Genomic DNA, 17520 nt, shown 5'->3' with positions numbered 1-17520 from the left:
GCATGGGCAGTCAGTGTTTTGAGATACAGTGCGGGAATTTTAGAATGGTCTGCAATTGGAACATAATCGTTCGGATTTGGTCGTCATTGACAAGGTCTCAAAAAACTGGCAGATTGTAGACTTCTCAGTACCCTGGGACAGGAATGTGAGAGAAAAGGAGAATGAGAAGTGGAGCAATTATGCTCCACTGGCCTTGGAGATAAGGCGTATACACGGGGTTAAAACACAAATAATCCCGGTCGTAGTTGGCACACTAGGAGTAGTATCAAGTCGTCTGGAAGGACAATTGAAAAAACTACAAATCCCCAATGTTTTAGGCAGCCTTCAAACATCTGCAATTATAGGTACCACCAACATCCTTAGGAAAACCCTTGATCTTTGAAGCTCCTGGTTTGAAGCCGGGATTAAGGGAAATCCTCTGGAAATGAATCCCATCCCTTTCCAGAGAGACGTTCATAAACGAAATCAGAATTATTATTATTATTATTATTTTATTTATTTATATTTTTCACTCACTAGTTGTCTCACAGGTCATCGTCAGTGATCGCTCACTGGCAGTAACCTGTAGTATTCGCTGGAGACCGAGGGACAACAAGTCTCCCCAGATTTCCAATGTTCTCCACCTCTTGACCACTCATGCAGATGATTGCACGTTATCACAAAAACTGTTTGCCATTGATTTCTCATTGGCATCGGCCATTGGTGTTTCCTGGGGTTTGGGTGACAAAATGCCTCCCCAAGGTACCAGATTGCACACTTCTAGTGGAGGTCTAGTTAGTACTCTCCCCCCTCGGGCTTTCCATCCTCCCTGTCCCTTCACAACTAGTTGGTGTGATGCCAGTCGATATCATCTACAGTTTTTTTTTGCACTTCAAGAGGAGCGTGGACCTGGCATAAACGGGTTTTAATTTAATGGCTGCTCCCTGAGGTTTTCTTTCACTTTCTTCGTATGTATCTCATACACTTTTTTTGTAATCGAGCATATTTTATTTTTTGAATTTTTTTATTTCTTTAATTAAATTTGATTCATACATTTATTTTGGGCTCGTTTTTATTTTATTTTCATTTTGTTTAAATTTATTTTTATTATATTATATTTTCCACACTAATATTTTTATTTTTATTACATTATTTTTTCATACATATTCAAATAATGCTTTTAGCCTTTTTTTTTTGTCTCAAATAGTACCTTGCAAAAAATTTTTTGTGATTAAATAAACCAATGAAAACCTTTTGCATATGCGCTTTTTAGGAAGCAAGAATTAAATTAAAATCCGTTTACGCAGGGTTCACGTTCCCCGTGAAGTACTTTTTATTATTGATATTGTTGTTGTTGTTTTTATAATAATAATAATAATAATAATAATAATAATAATAATAGTGCTTGTGCAGCGTATGGACATGCTATATTTTAGAAAGGATTTTTAAGTTAAATTAAATTTATGGTATTTTATTTTATTAAATTGTTAGATGAAAGTACAGAATAGTTAGAAAGCCCTTCCCTGTTAAGAATGGCTTTCTAAATAATAACGTTATTATTTCAGCATGGTATGTACACGGCACAAATATCAAACAATATTTATTTATAAGATAAACACAAGAAAATATGTTAACTAAAATTTAATGTACCTTTTATTTTTAGTTCATATCAAAACTTTAATTAAAACTGATCAGTTAATGAATTTTTAAGGTGAATTTGTGTTTGTATGTCTTGGGAGAAAATAGAGAATAGAGAATTTCCTATTTCATTTCCCATTTCAGTCATGTAAATTATTTACAGATAAAATGTTATAAAACAAAAAAATTAAAATGTTTAAGTTTTAACTATATTTCAAAGAAATAAATTACGCCTGGTGCTAAAATATTGAATTCATCGATCATTTTAGTTTTAAAAAAAAAATTTAAAAAAAAAAAACGTTGTGAAAAATGCTTCTAACTTTAAAATATTTGGAAATACTCAATGAAAAGTTTTATTTATCATTAAATGAATGGACTGAAAAATATTCTCATATAAAAACTGTTTGTTTTGCAGTTTAAAAAAATAAATAAAATGAAATATTCGACTTTCTTCGATAGATATAGATATAAAAGTACAAAAACAATCCACTTACTGTTATATTTTGTTAGATTAAAATTATCCCAATGTGCAATTATAATAATTGCAATTATATAATCTGGTGTCCTGACTTCCTTACTCTTCCCACACCTCTCATCATCTCTCATAGACTCCCTACCTTCCTTGAATCTCTTATGCCACTCAAAAATTGATGCTTGATTCATGCAAGATGGTCCAAAAGCAGTCTGAAGCATTTCATACATTTCTGTTGCATTTTTTCAAGTTTAAAACATAATTTTATTGCATATCTTTTTTCTAACGTGTCCTCATCTCCAGATTACATATTTGAAATTCACCAGCTGTGATAACCAGGCTTTAGTAGGGAGCATTCCAATTCCTGCTGTAGCTGTTCATTTGAACCTGAAATCATAAAAATTGGTCAGTCATCTCATAAGATGTATAGCAATAGCATACTGAATTTTCAAGAGTCTACAACAATTTTAAATGCCTGCTCAAAAAAGTCTGGAAACTTATTGAAGAATCCGCATAATTTTTTTTTTTTTTTTCGCAATCAGCATTCACTAAATTTAGAATTAATTCACAAGCAACATGTTGTCCCCTGAGATATTTCCAGTGTGGATGACTGAGTCTATCACTGCCATGTCACCGTTTTGGCTTAGGTTCGATTGTTTGGCCTCTAAATTTATCATGATAAAAGATTACCTTGTTTCTATCTCCCTCTTCTGTTTTGTTTTTATGCAACTTAACCATCTTTTGTTCTTTTGAATTCCTTGTAACTTCCATAAAAAAATAGTAAATTGTAAAAAGGTTAATCATTAATCACCTCCCCCCCTCACAAAAAAAATTAGATTTTACATTTTTTAGGCGATTGTATAAAAAAATATTTTAGAATTTAGAATGGGGGAATATACATTTAATGCAAAATTGTCATGGTGTGTGTCAGATCACAGCTTGCACTAAAAAAAAAAAACAACATAAAAAACAATGGTTACACTTGTTGACAGAAACAGATATAGGACGGACGGATTGAAGTCATCCTGCATAACTTCCTTTTGTTTTAATCACAATCGAGAGAACAGAAATATAAAACTCGACTTTTCACAAATAAACAAAAACAACAAACTTTTGGTTTCAAACCGAAATTAATATAAACACAGTCAATGAACATCTAAAACTCTTTTGATTGTGACAAGTTCGGTTGGGATCATAGTTATTTATTTGTTTATCTGTATCATTCCTGTAATTTCAATACTGAAAGAGAGTGCTTGCTTGGCAAATTTTTCCAACCCATCAAGGGAGAAGGAAGCCTCTCAATGCACTCAGTCAAGACATTTGAGCCCAGCAGCTGAAGGGTCTCAGCAGAGCTAACTACAGAGTTAACAGCAACTTACTATTTGTGAATCAAACAGCTCTTTTTCAGGGCTAACTACTATCACAAACTACTACCACAAACTACCTGTATGCAAACTACTATGGCCTATCTTCTGAGACTATCCTCTACAACCAGCAAACTCCAGTTTATTCCAGCGCCTCCTGCAAATTCCCCTTGTAGCCTCCAGAACCTCCTGCAGTTTCCAGTGCCTTCTGCAACCTCCAGCCTTCTGCAGCTACCAGGTTCCAGAGCCCATTAACACTACCTGTTCTAGAGCCCACTCACATCCAGCTATCTGTTCCAGTGCCCACTAATGTCTAGCTACCCTGTACCAGAACCCACTGGCATCCAACTACCCTTTCCAGTGCTTGCTGGCATCTAGCTATCTGTTCCAGAGCTCACTGACGTCCAGCTACCAGTCACCATTCCCTCTGATGTCCAGCTACTAGTTTACACAAAAATACAGCACAATCACGTTGACACACTGATTCTCGTCAGATCACTGAAGTTAAGCAACGTCAAGCCTGGCCAGTACCAGATGGCTGACTATTTGGGAAAGTGAGGCACTTTATGTACTGTGAGGTAAAATACCAGGTTGGGAAACTGGTGCAGCCTATCCTTCTCTCGAGGGTAGATGGACCTCTCTTAAATTGTGGTAGGCAATCCATTTTATGATGGCGTCACGATAAAAACTATCCTTGATAACCCTGCCGAAGCATCAAGTATTCAGCTACAGACAAGATTTGAATTACACTACAAACTCGTGTAGTGAGTTCAATCTCGGCTGTAGCCGCATGTTATGTTACGTATCAGTTTGCAGTGTTCACTGACGTTTAGCTACCAGTTTCCAGCAACTGATCCAATCTCACTCGGACCGATCCTAAATATATGATGTCCATTATACCCTCTAAAAAGTTTCAGCAAAAACCTAACAGCCAGCCATGGTTCTCTCCAGAATGTGCTGCTGCCATTGTGCACAGAAATCACTTTTTCCACTGCTTCAAACGTAATAGATGTATGGAAACTAAAGCCGTTTTCAGGACTGCCAGCAACCATTGTAAGAAAGTAATAAGGAACGCAAGAGAGTTGTATGCTCAATCTGTTAAGTCCAAAGTAGCTGAGCAGCGGCTGGGTTCCCACCAGTTTTGGCAAATAGCAAACAGAATCCTGAACAGAAGCGTGTGCTCCATCCCAACTATTATCAATGGACCTGAGGTAATCTCGTCAGCATCAGACAAAGCCAAACTCTTTGTCAAGAACTTTGCAGCTAATTCTACCCTTTGCGACCAAGACCGCCAACCCCCAATATTTCCTCCTGTATCAGAAAACACGCTATGTGATATACGTATATCTGTACGTGATGTTGCGAAGCTAATCAAAAACCTTGATTCGAGTAAAGCAACTGGCCCGGATGGTATTCCAATTATAGTACTCAAAAAACTTCAACCTGAACTAGCGCCCATACTTACAAAACTGTTTAAACGTTGTCTTAAGGAGAATAGTTTCCCATCTCCCTGGAAAATCTCATCAGTATGCCCTGTATTTAAGAATTCAGGTGATCGCTCATCCCCCTCTCAGTACAGGCCAATAAGTCTCCTGTGCGTCATGAGTAAGTTGCTAGAATCTGTGTTAAATACAGAAGTAATCAACCATCTCAACAAAAATAACCTTCTTAGTGACACTCAATATGGTTTCCGTTCTGCTAGATCTACAGCAGATGTCCTTACAGTTATATCGCATAGGATTAGCAAATCTCTCGACGGTGGCAATCTTTCTAGGGCAATTGCTCTTGACATATCTAAAGCCTTTGATAGGGTATGGCATAAAGGTTTACTTCATAAGATCGCTAGCTATGGTATAGCTGGAAAAGTCTTCTCAATTATTAAATCATTTCTTTCTGATAGGTTCATAAGAGTAGTAGTTGAGGGGCAAAAATCAGAAGCTCACAGTATTAATGCCGGTGTCCCTCAGGGATCCATCCTGGGCCCAACTCTTTTCCTGATCTACATTAATGATCTTCCAAATCATATCCTTACATCATTTGTAGACATTTATGCTGACGACACTACCATTTATGGTACCACATCTAAGACAGTAAACGACCAAGTTCTCTCCAATTCTCTCTCCTCTGATCTTGAGCACGTAGTACAATGGGGAAAGGAGTGGCTGGTTACTTTTAATGCATCTAAAACCAAGCTTCTCTCTTTACATCATCAACATTCTAATCCACATTTGTCATCAATTGAAATGAATGGCTCTCGTCTTCAGGAGGCCTCAAGTTTTGACAAGCTTCTTGGCTTGACCATTACTCCTGATCTGAAATGGAACACGTATATCAAATCTGTTGCCAAGGCCGCTGGAAAAATGGTGGGATCTTTCTATCGATCCGGTAGATATCTCACTGCTGATGCTATTCTCTATCTATATAAGAGCCAGGTACGTCCAAGGATGGAATACTGTTGCCACATCTGGGCAGGAGCTGCTAGAAAGGACTTGTCCTGCCTTGATAGAGTTCAAAATAGACTTCGTAGCCTCGTAGGAGATGTCCTTTTCTCCTCCTTGCAACCTCTATCTCACAGAAGAGATGTTGCGAGTTTGTCTCTGATGTATCGTTATTTTCATGGAAAGTGTTCAACTGAGCTTCAATCTATGGTCCCCCCTCGCCAAACTTTCACAAGAAACACTCGTCTAGCTGTAAACACTATCAATAATTTCCCCCACTCTTTATCTGTGCCTAAACCTAAACGTAGATTCCATGAACAAAGCTTCTTTCTTAGAACTGCACGCCTGTGGAATTGTCTTCCGTTTTCCTGTTTTCCGGCTGACTACAATATGGTTGTGTTCAAGTCTAAAGTAAATAAGTTCTTGATGAGCCGTTCCATATAAGTTATCAAATTTACCAAATTTTCATTACTAATGATTACTATATTGACCAATTTCTACTGTACACTCTTTAACCCTTATCCTTGAGTGGCCTCTGGGCCTTGATAATGTGGTGATGCCTTTGTAAAAAAAAAAAAAAAAAAAAAAAAATTACCTACAAATTTACCATTTCGATTCTCAGTAAATAAAACATGATATCGATGATCTTTAAATGAATATCAGTGTCTGTTATTCTTTTTTACTATTGCTGTTATCTCTTTGCATTTCTGTTATCTTTTTACATTTGTGTCTACCTTGTAGTTGTACAGATGATTGGCACCTTCACACCTCTCAACTCATTGTAACAACTTGTTGCAGGGGGGTCAAAAGATGGTACACTATGGTTGAAGTCAGTTGCGTGAAGTTTGCAAGTGAGTCTGCAATGCCAAGTATAAGTGGGTCTGTACTGGTGTTGGTGTGCGTTGTTTGAGTTGAGTGGTGACTCCGCCATGATTGCTTAGACATAGGCAAACAGCAGAGAAGATGACGTAAAAGTCATCATCCATAGACACAGGCAACAACTGTTGAGAAAGATGACATTTCACTCAGACTTGACCAACCATGTCTATTGAATATTTTAACAAACTCAGCCCAGAACCAACACTGAGGTTTTGACTTCATACTGGATGTAAAAAGTCAAACTTAGCAAGCATCAAAAACTTCCTTCAAGGCCTATTATCTCTCTCTCTCTCTCTGACAACAGACATGGTAATCAAACTCTCACGGACATTCATCAAGTACATAAAATATACAGACATCACTAACAACCACGATGGAGGAATTTAGTTCAAAGTTAAGCTGCAACATGCACACTGAAAAACTTAACAACTGAATGTCCAATGATTCAAGTAACACGCAGAAGACCCAATCAACTTGAACAACACGTTTCAACATCAATACAGACCACTTGTTCTTGGCACTGCAGACACTTGCAAACCTTGTGCAATTGATTTCAACCATCTCGACCTTCTGCAACAAAATGATCCTCCATTTCGAGGCCATTCTTAGAGTTTTGGGGCTGTTAATCAAAAAAATTTTCCTTTTTTTTTTTTTTGCTTTGGGAGTAGATTCTGTGCATTTTTAAAGGACGAGAGAGGGTTACTTTTTTAAGTGATTATTTGTGATTTTACAAGGCTTCCATTTAGATTTACGGTTAGTAGTAAAATATTTGGTAAACTGCTTGAAAAGGCTAGAATAGCCCAAGAAAGGGGGATCATTATATATTAATTTTTTGTATAAAACTGCTCCCTCACTCTTAATTCTAAAATAATATTGTTTTTTTTTCTTCTTTCCATTAAACTGTAATCGTCTAAAAAAGGTAGAATCTCATTTGTATGGGTTGGCAGGGGTTTTAATCTACAAATTTACCAAAATAAGTGGTGAAAATTAACTTTAATGATCCCTACATGTTGGACGGTCTTAAATAATTCACGACAAAAACAAAAAAAATAAATAAACAAAAAACATGGCAGACAGTGAGAGCAGACAGTATTGACACACAGACTTAGGGTTAGTGGTAGGATTAAGGAAGGACAAGCGTTGTGCACTCAGTGACTTTTAACGCAAACATCTTGGTGTGAATCATAAATCTATTTAAACAAGTATAAAATTAAAATTTAATTTCATTAAAAAAAAAAGCAAATCTTTCCACTAACTCTCAGTTCGGGTGGCAATACAAAAAATAAAGATTTGGAATTTTAACCTATTGTTCTAATATCTCTATTTTACTAAAGTAACTGAAAAAAATCATTTTAATATCGTTTTACTTCTTTTTTTTTTTTTTTTATAAATGTTATAGAAGTACTTTATAATGCTATTGGAGAAATGAAGGAAGAAAGGATGAGTATACGTTGAAAAAAAAAAAAAAAGTGGCGGACCTAAAGAATTTTGCTCCCAGCTGTATTTTATTTAAAAAATTTTTGTCTTTTAAAAAAAAAATTCAGCGGATTATAATCGAATGGACACTAGTCTACCAGATTATATATATAGGGAAAAAAAATAAGGTGCTTCTACAGAATTAGGAAGGATTTTGTAGTCGATAAAGGGAGTTTTCAGATTTAAAAAAAAAACAATAGTTTCAACTGATTTTTTTTTTTTTTTTTTTTGTCAATTCTAATAAGTTACAATGGTCGGAATTACCTGAATATTATTGAATTATTAAACAAAACAACTTTAACCGTGTTAGCAGGTGAAAAATTGCCGCCGTTTTGTTTAAATCAAAACGGAAAATGACCTCTTTTTTCGAATTCTCATATGCTTTACAATCGTTTTCATCAAATTCTATTTTTATTTTCTTTAATAAATAATTTTCTACCTTATCGATTTTCGTAATTTTTTTATATAATCATTTTAAAAATACGAGTAATACATAGATAATATTGTTTTCATGTGAAATTCAGTATTATGATTTCCAAAATTTAGTCACAATAGTGTAGAAGCGCCAATACGTTTAAGTCAATAATGAAATATTTGTAGGGGTGCTCAGTTTTTAATGCAACGTTCTTGTAAATCGATCACCTAATTTATGACCACCCAATATTTTTAGCCTAAATTTCGCGAATTTATTCTTTTTTTTTTTTGCGATTGCGAATTTCTAAAAACGCTAAACTACTTAGTTTAGCGTTTTTAGAATTTGGCAATTAAAAAAAATGTCTCAAAAAAAAAAAAAAAGGCCAAACGGCTTTAAAAAAAAAAAAAGAAAAAAAAGGCTAACTTCGCTTAACTTGACCTAAAAACGTCGAGCTATTATAAAATAGTTGATCGATTCACTAGAACGTTGCATTAGAACATGGGCTCCCTCCTACAAATATTTAAACATTGACCTTTTTTTACATTATATATATATATATATATATATATATGTAATCTGGTAGACTAGTGCCCATTCGATAATCCACTGAAAAAATGAAAAAAAAAAAAAAAAAAGAAAATAGAGAGGCAGGTAGGGGGGGTCAAGATTCTTCACGTCCGCTAAAAAGTAATGCGCGACGTCGCTATGTACACAGTCAGTGTATACCGTTTAACGTAATAATGCTGTTTTTTGTTTGTTCGTTCTTTTAAAAAATATATATTGTCAAATGTAAACGAGGTTGCCGTTTGCCTTTATTTAATCGTAGAAAGATAAAAGTGTTTTAAATCAAAGATTTGAATTAAATAATGAGAAAAGCAGAAATAAACAAAGATATAGAAGCACCAACGACAGCAGACAACATTATGTAAATGAACGTACGTACTTGTTTGTTATTGTTATTTTGGGAGGAGAGGGATTTTCAAACGTCGTCTTTTCTCCTCTTTCAAAATAATAAGACATAAATTATCATACGTAACAACGTCAGTCTATTACATGACTATCTGCTTTAGTTTCGAGATATTAAAATTAAAAAAAATAAAAAACATGACTATATCTTTATATATATATATAAATATACATAGATGTAAATGTGTGTGTATGCATTTATATATGTGTGTGTGTGTGTGTGTGTGTGTGTGTGTGTGTGTGTTTATCTTTGTATATGCATATGGCGGAAATTGTCGGTGTAAAGCGATATTAGTTCCCGTGGAAAAAAAATATTTCTTGCACAGCGGAATGAAAACCTTATCAATTTTTGACACCTCTTTGCTCAAGAGCCTAACCCTTTTCTCTGAATAACGTATGGTTCGGTTTGTTCTTAGAAGTTTCCCCCTTTCAGGCATTCCTTCATGATTACCAGACGCGAGATCTACCAGCCGGATCTACTGTTTTAGACTGTTTTTGTATCCTTCCAGAGTGCTCTCTTTTGGGGAGCTATGCAGTGGGAAACGGATAAATAGCCCCCCCCCCTACCTTGAATGGGTTGAATCGGTTAGAGTAGTATCGGCTACAATGTGGTTTCAAAATAAAGCCTATAGAAATGACAACTATCCAATTTTATTAATTGACTAACTGTGTGTGCAAAGCCACGCAAGCCACGTCCAAAAATACAATTTAAAAAAAGAAATGACATTTTCGTAAAAACATTGGCTTTCATGGACAACATGCAAGGTATTGCGACCAACATAAGAAAGAAAATAAGGTTATCTGAATTTTCCTGAGGAAAACCCTGTTATGGGTAAAAAATTTAAATTTTATTTTCAGTAGACAGATGTAAAAATGATCTTAAACTTGTTTGGCTTTTTAAACGGTTAAATTTTGAATTCTAATATCTATAGTACTTATTAAACAGTGATTTTTCTATTATTTATATTTATGAAAAAGCGAAAACAGTAGTCATGTGACCAGCTTTCACTTATGTCCTATGCCAAAATCACCTTGTGTGCATAAAAAATCAGTTTTCATGCTCTATATTAATCATCACTCTTTTGAAGTCGCTTTATATCTAAGGTTGGGAATTTGAACACAATTTTGATAAGCAATTCTTACCATTAGACATATTTCGAACTCGGTCAGTGGCGTTAATAGCACCAATAAGTCTGCTCAGCTTCTTGGCTTTGCTCATAATTGGTGCCTGAATAACAACATGCTATTGATTACTTCTGTGACTGATATCAATCAAGGGCCTTACCTAATATTTTGGTCTGGACACAGTTCTATGACAAAACCACCCTCAATGTATTTAAAATGGCTGAATAAAAAATAAAAGGCTATTACTTTTTTAGCAAAACGTCGATCTATTTTATTTCTTCAATTCCTCAATAAAAGTGAATTTATTATCAAATCAATATTCCTTTTTATGGCCCAAATAACTCAAAGGCCCTCCTTAAGAAGAAATAGAATATTTCTCATCAACACTGATGTAGCTAGACTAAATGTCCCTCGAGGCGGTCCGCTCAAATGTCACCCCACCGATCCCCACTTCACTCTATGCTGAATGGTTAGCTATCATTAAATTTTCATACATGCTCTGCTTACTTTCTGACCAGTACGTTACTGCTTATATGCACAATCAAAGACAAAATGAAATACGAAAAAACAATCAGTTCAAATGCAACTGTTCATAATATCACAATAATAATAAACTTATTTACTGGTATGAAAATCTTTTTAGGAAGAACAACATAAGTGTATACTATGACGAGTCATTTAGTAAATGGATGAAAGATAAATAAATTAACTGTTGTTATGAAGAAGAAAAAGGGGCATTAGAAACACAGTCAAATAGAAACGCCGAAAAAGAAAAAAAAGGAAAAATCAGTGAAAGAAGGAAGTCAGATGCTTATAAAAAATAGAAAAAAACCTGAAACAGTGAGTTAATAATCTTCTTATTTTATATTTAAATCTATACTAGAAAGAAAAATATGCAGTTTTGTTACCACAATTTTTCCGAACCTTTACAAGCATTTCCAGGCAGATATCGAGAAGAACCGGGATATACCGAGATGCTTAACTAATCGAATTCAAGTTAGCAGACACTAAAAACTTAAATGATTTTTTTTATTCAATTATTTTTTTGGCAAAGTTCACACTTAAATAAAGTTCTTTTCTGTCAAAGTTTCCAGATAATTAAGATAATGAATCTATAAACTTTGTCGACCCTACTACACCTGCGATAACAAATCATGTTGACAGAATGTGGAGGCAAGCGAAGTAAAGAAACAAAATCAAATGTGGGAGCAACGGGGAACTATCAGAAAGCTACCTGACAGAGTTCATGTGGAGACAGAAATTCAAAGATCCTTTCGCCTGCATAATGAACCAGGTAGCTCAATATAACTCTCAGCTTTGTTCCACTTTCTGAAAAAAATTTTTTTGGGGGGGGGGATATTGTCACCCCTCTATGGCTGTCACCCGGAGGGGGGGGACCGCCAACCCCCGCCTCCCTTAGCTATGCTAGTGCTTATCAGTCTCTTTCTTATAACCCCTACAAACATTCAACACGGTTCGAATTTTTTCTTTCTTTCCTTTTATTTTCTCAACTTTTTTCTTTTTTGTTTTTACTGTCTGAATTCTGATGCTTGTCTCCGTAGCATATCAACCCTTTTAGTCTGTCAACATTGTCACACATAGATCTCTCTCTCTCTCTCTCTCTCTCTCTCTCTCTCTCTCTCTCTCTCTCTCTCTCTCTCTCTCTCTCTTTGACGAAATGGTCATTACTGACTCTTCATGAACCGTTGCCATTGATTCCGGTTCTGCACTATTCTGAGCAACTTAACCAGATCTTTTGTTAGGCCATCTGTTCTGGCCACATGTCCCAAAAATCGCAATTTCCTGTCGTTGATGTTGTCTAGAAATCTTCGGCAAGGTCCAATCCTCTCTAGAACCCATTCGTTTGTATGTTTGTCCATCCAGCTTACACGAAGAAGTCTACAGTAGTACCACAATACAAAAGCTGCAATGTTTTTCTTGTTGACTTTCCTCAAGACCTAATATTCTGCTCCATATGTTGCTATTGAGAATACCAAAGCTTGCAGGAATCGATTTTTTTTTTTGTGCATTGTGAAATGGATCTGTCTTTCAAGCGCAATCATTGCTGTCTTTGCCATTGCAATATGTCGTCTTACTTCTTTGGTGTCATCTACTTTGTTTGTAAAAACTGCACCCAGGTATTAGTTTATTTTATTGCGGGCTATTATCCTCATCTTTTTTTTTTTTTAGTTGTTGTTTCACTTCCGATTTGACACCTTAATCGCCAAATTTCTGGTCGAAAACGGATTACAAAGATTTTCCCAAATCTCAGTACCCTGTATATCAAATTTCGAATCTGTAGACTAAAAATTGACAGAGTTATTGCATAGGGAAATGTACACAGACACACAGACAGACACACAGACACATTCACTTTTATAGATATATAGATACATAAATATATATGGAAACAATATTGTGTGTCCTGTAAACTTTTTACGCAAATATTATGCAAGTATAAATCATGTAGAATATCTGCATGAATATAATTACACGTAATAGTTAACTAAAGATGATCATCACATAAGAAAACTGAAAAAACTAATAGGGAATTAATTAAAATGAATGTTTAAAAGAATATACAAATTAGCTAGATCTTTTGCAGATAAATTCAATTCCATTACCCATGTATAAGAAAATTGTATTTTCTTTTTAAATAAATAGAAAAGAGGGGTTTTAATATGAATATCAATGCACACAAAAGAAACACGAATTTATAGGAGTATAGAGAAATAGATAAGTGTTTTTAAGAAAAATCATGTTTTTGCAAAACTCTTTTCGGTTAATTATTTTCTAATTAATTTTTTAAAGATTAAAAACTTAAAAAATATTGTTATGTTCTTTTGGTACTTATTCACTTATGTTACCATGCTGAAACAATAACGTTATCATTTAGAAAGCCATTCTTAACATGGGAAGTGGGGAGGTTTTGTAACTATTCTGTACTTTCACCTAAAAATTTAATAAAAAAGATATGAAACTTCAATTTAGCTTGAAAATACTATTTATAAACTAGCATGGTAACATAAGTGCATAAGTACCGTTCTTTTTTTTTTAAATTAAGAAAAACAATATAAAAAGATAATTTTGCTGTTGACGACTGGTTGTTGTTGTCTGTTTTTGTGTTATGCTTTAAATAAACATGGTTCAAAGTGTTTATATCAAATAAACTGTTTTTATAAGGAAAAATCATGTTTTCGCAAAACTCTTTTCGGTTAATTATTTTATAGTTAATTCCTTAAGGATTAAAATCTTTAAGATATTTAAAAGTTTTTTTTTAATTAAGAAAAACAATATGAAAATATAATCTCGTTGTTAACGACTGAGTGTTGTTGTTTTTTTGTGTTGTGTTTTAAATAAACAATTATTTTTAAGTTCTGATTTAAAAATCAAATTAAATTATTTTCTTTTAATAATTTCTATTTAAATTTTATTCAAATAAAAATATCTTCCTTTACTGTATTAATTTTAAAAATATAAAAAAAAAAAAACTTTGGCTATAACGACAAAGCACTAATTTTATGTCAAATCATTCCCCATCAAATCAGCCATATGCCAAATCGGCTACGCCAAATCGGCGATGCCAAAATGATACTGAATCAGCTATACTGAAACATACCAAACCCGAGGAAAAGAAAGAGAGAGAGAGAGAGAGAGAGAGAGAGAGAGAGAGAGAATTATTGCACAAGCAATGATCACAGTCAACCACCCTATCTCTTTTCTCCTTTCCGTTACCCTCCTTCCTGCTACACTTCTGTGGATTTTGCCTTTCCCTGGCCTACTCGCCATTTGCCGCTCTGTGTTTATTGTATGTTTGGTTTCTGATTTGTTTGGATCGCACTCCTAGTATCACTTCTTCCACTTACCTAGTGTTTAGAATGAGTGTAAGAAGAACAAGTGAAGCATGCATGATCCCCCATGAGTACACAGTGAACGAGGCATAAAAAAAATTTCAGCATTTAACCCTCCCTTCCCCATTTAGCCCCAAAAGTCTTCAGAAGATGTCAAATTCTGGTGAAAATGAACAAACAATGCAGTTTTAGACCTTACCATATGTAAATTTGGGTTCTGCACCATACAAAAAAAGAAATGACTATGTCCATCATTTGCGATCCCCCCCCCCCATTTAGCCGTAAAAGTCCCCAAAGCCCTAACATATTTAAATTTGAGTTCAGCAAAATAGACATACACATAAAATTTTGGACAAATATGGTAAAATAGTCCCAAAAATGGAATGTTTTTATTAGCCTTAAAAGAGCCTCTGGGGCACACCAAAGAGTTATCGTGAAGTATAGACAAATAAAATTATATAGAAATCAGTTAGTTACAATTTTTCAGAAAGATTTATAAAAATCCAAGGCATCAATTTTTTTTTAATAAGCATAAAAGTGTCAATTTTAGCCATTTAAACCCGAAAAACGTCTCTGGGGGGTGGGAACAACTGGAGTTTTCCCGGAAAATCCGTTCTGTTACTTTGTTACTCATATGATGTTTAATGTTTGTGCAAAATTTCAAAAAATTTCCAAGGCGTAGTTATTGAGAAAAGTGTGGATAGACGAACGAACACGGACACGGGTGAATTTATTACTTTATAATAAACTAGTCTGGGTGCCCGGCGTAGTCCAGGTATTTGTTGAGCAAAAAAAAAAAAAAAAAAAAGTGGTAGTAAGCAGGCAGACTTGAAACTGTATCGTGAAGGAGGAAAAGAAAGTGAAAAAAAACTGTACCGTGAAGGAGGAAAAGAAAGTGAAAAAAAACTGTACCGTGAAGGAGGAAAAGAAAGTGAAAAAAAAAATGTGACGTGAAGGAGGAAAAGAAAGTGAAAAAAAAAAATGTGACGTGAAGGAGGAAAAGAAAGTGAAAAAAAAATGTGACGTGAAGGAGGAAAAGAAAGTGAAAAAAAACTGTACCGTGAAGGAGGAAAAGAAAGTGAAAAAAAACTGTACCGTGAAGGAGGAAAAGAAAGTGAAAAAAAAAATGTGACGTGAAGGAGGAAAAGAAAGTGAAACAAAAAATGTGACGTGAAGGAGGAAAAGAAAGTGAAAAAAAAATGTGACGTGAAGGAGGAAAAGAAAGTGAAAAAAAACTGTACCGTGAAGGAGGAAAAGAAAGTGAAAAAAAACTGTACCGTGAAGGAGGAAAAGAACGTGAAAAAAAACTGTGACGTGAAGGAGGAAAAGAAAGTGAAAAAAAAAATGTGACGTGAAGGAGGAAAAAAAAGTGAAAAAAAAAATGTACCGTGAAGGAGGAAAAGAAAGTGAAAAAAAACTGTACCGTGAAGGAGGAAAAGAAAGTGAAAAAAAACTGTACCGTGAAGGAGGAAAAGAAAGTGAAAAAAAAAAATGTGACGTGAAGGAGGAAAAGAAAGTGAAAAAAAAAATGTGACGTGAAGGAGGAAAAGAAAGTGAAAAAAAAATGTGACGTGAAGGAGGAAAAGAAAGTGAAAAAAAACTGTACCGTGAAGGAGGAAAAGAAAGTGAAAAAAAAAATGTGACGTGAAGGAGGAAAAGAAAGTGAAAAAAAATGTGACGTGAAGGAGGAAAAGAAAGTGAAAAAAAACTGTACCGTGAAGGAGGAAAAGAAAGTGAAAAAAAACTGTACCGTGAAGGAGGAAAAGAAAGTGAAAAAAAACTGTACCGTGAAGGAGGAAAAGAAAGTGAAAAAAAACTGTACCGTGAAGGAGGAAAAGAAAGTGAAAAAAAAATGTGACGTGAAGGAGGAAAAGAAAGTGAAAAAAAACTGTACCGTGAAGGAGGAAAAGAAAGTGAAAAAAAAATGTGACGTGAAGGAGGAAAAGAAAGTGAAAAAAAAAATGTGACATGAAGGAGGAAAAAAAAGTGAAAAAAAAAATGTACGGTGAAGGAGGAAAAGAAAGTGAAAAAAAACTGTACCGTGAAGGAGGAAAAGAAAGTGAAACAAAAACTGTACCGTGAAGGAGGAAAAGAAAGTGAAAAAAAACTGTACCGTGAAGGAGGAAAAGAAAGTGAAAAAAAAAATGTGACGTGAAGGAGGAAAAGAAAGTGAAAAAAAAAATGTGACGTGAAGGAGGAAAAGAAAGTAAAAAAAAAAATGTGACGTGAAGGAGGAAAAGAAAGTGAAAAAAAACTGTACCGTGAAGGAGGAAAAGAAAGTGAAAAAAAAAATGTGACGTGAAGGAGGAAAAGAAAGTGAAAAAAAAATGTGACGTGAAGGAGGAAAAGAAAGTGAAAAAAAACTGTACCGTGAAGGAGGAAAAGAAAGTGAAAAAAAAATGTGACGTGAAGGAGGAAAAGAAAGTGAAAAAAAAAATGTGACATGAAGGAGGAAAAAAAAGTGAAAAAAAAAATGTACCGTGAAGGAGGAAAAGAAAGTGAAAAAAAAAATGTGACGTGAAGGAGGAAAAGAAAATGAAAAAAAAAATGTGACGTGAAGGAGGAAAAGAAAGTGAAAAAAAAATGTGACGTGAAGGAGGAAAAGAAAGTGAAAAAAAAATGTGACGTTAAGGAGGAAAAGAAAGTGAAAAAAAAAATGTGACATGAAGGAGGAAAAGAAAGTGAAAAAAAAAATGTGACATGAAGGAGGAAAAGAAAGTGAAAAAAAAAATGTACCGTGAAGGAGGAAAAGAAAGTGAAAAAAAAAATGTGACGTGAAGGAGGAAAAGAAAGTGAAAAAAAAAATGTGACGTGAAGGAGGAAAAGAAAGTGAAAAAAAAATGTGACGTGAAGGAGGAAAAGAAAGTAAAAAAAAAAATGTGACGTGAAGGAGGAAAAGAAAGTGAAAAAAAAAATG

At 34.4% G+C, this 17520-nt stretch overlaps 1 protein-coding gene across 1 annotated transcript in view; it reads right to left on the bottom strand.

Moving 5' to 3' along the window:
- LOC145242199 (uncharacterized) overlaps positions 1-12031 on the bottom strand; it is a 36752-nt gene extending 24721 nt beyond the window's left edge. The window contains exon 1 of the mRNA XM_080105195.1: positions 9605-12031. The gene's annotated coding sequence lies outside the window, so the exon portion shown is untranslated. The remainder of the gene's footprint in view (positions 1-9604) is intronic.
- Between the last annotated feature and the right edge of the window lie 5489 nt (positions 12032-17520).

This window comes from Euprymna scolopes, chromosome 21 (assembly GCF_053919585.1).
Source record: "Euprymna scolopes isolate OS-2025 chromosome 21, ASM5391958v1, whole genome shotgun sequence".
NCBI classification, from domain to species: domain Eukaryota; kingdom Metazoa; phylum Mollusca; class Cephalopoda; order Sepiida; family Sepiolidae; genus Euprymna; species Euprymna scolopes.
The sequence above is the reverse complement of the archived record's forward strand: the minus strand, read 5'-3'. Positions and strand labels throughout refer to the sequence as shown.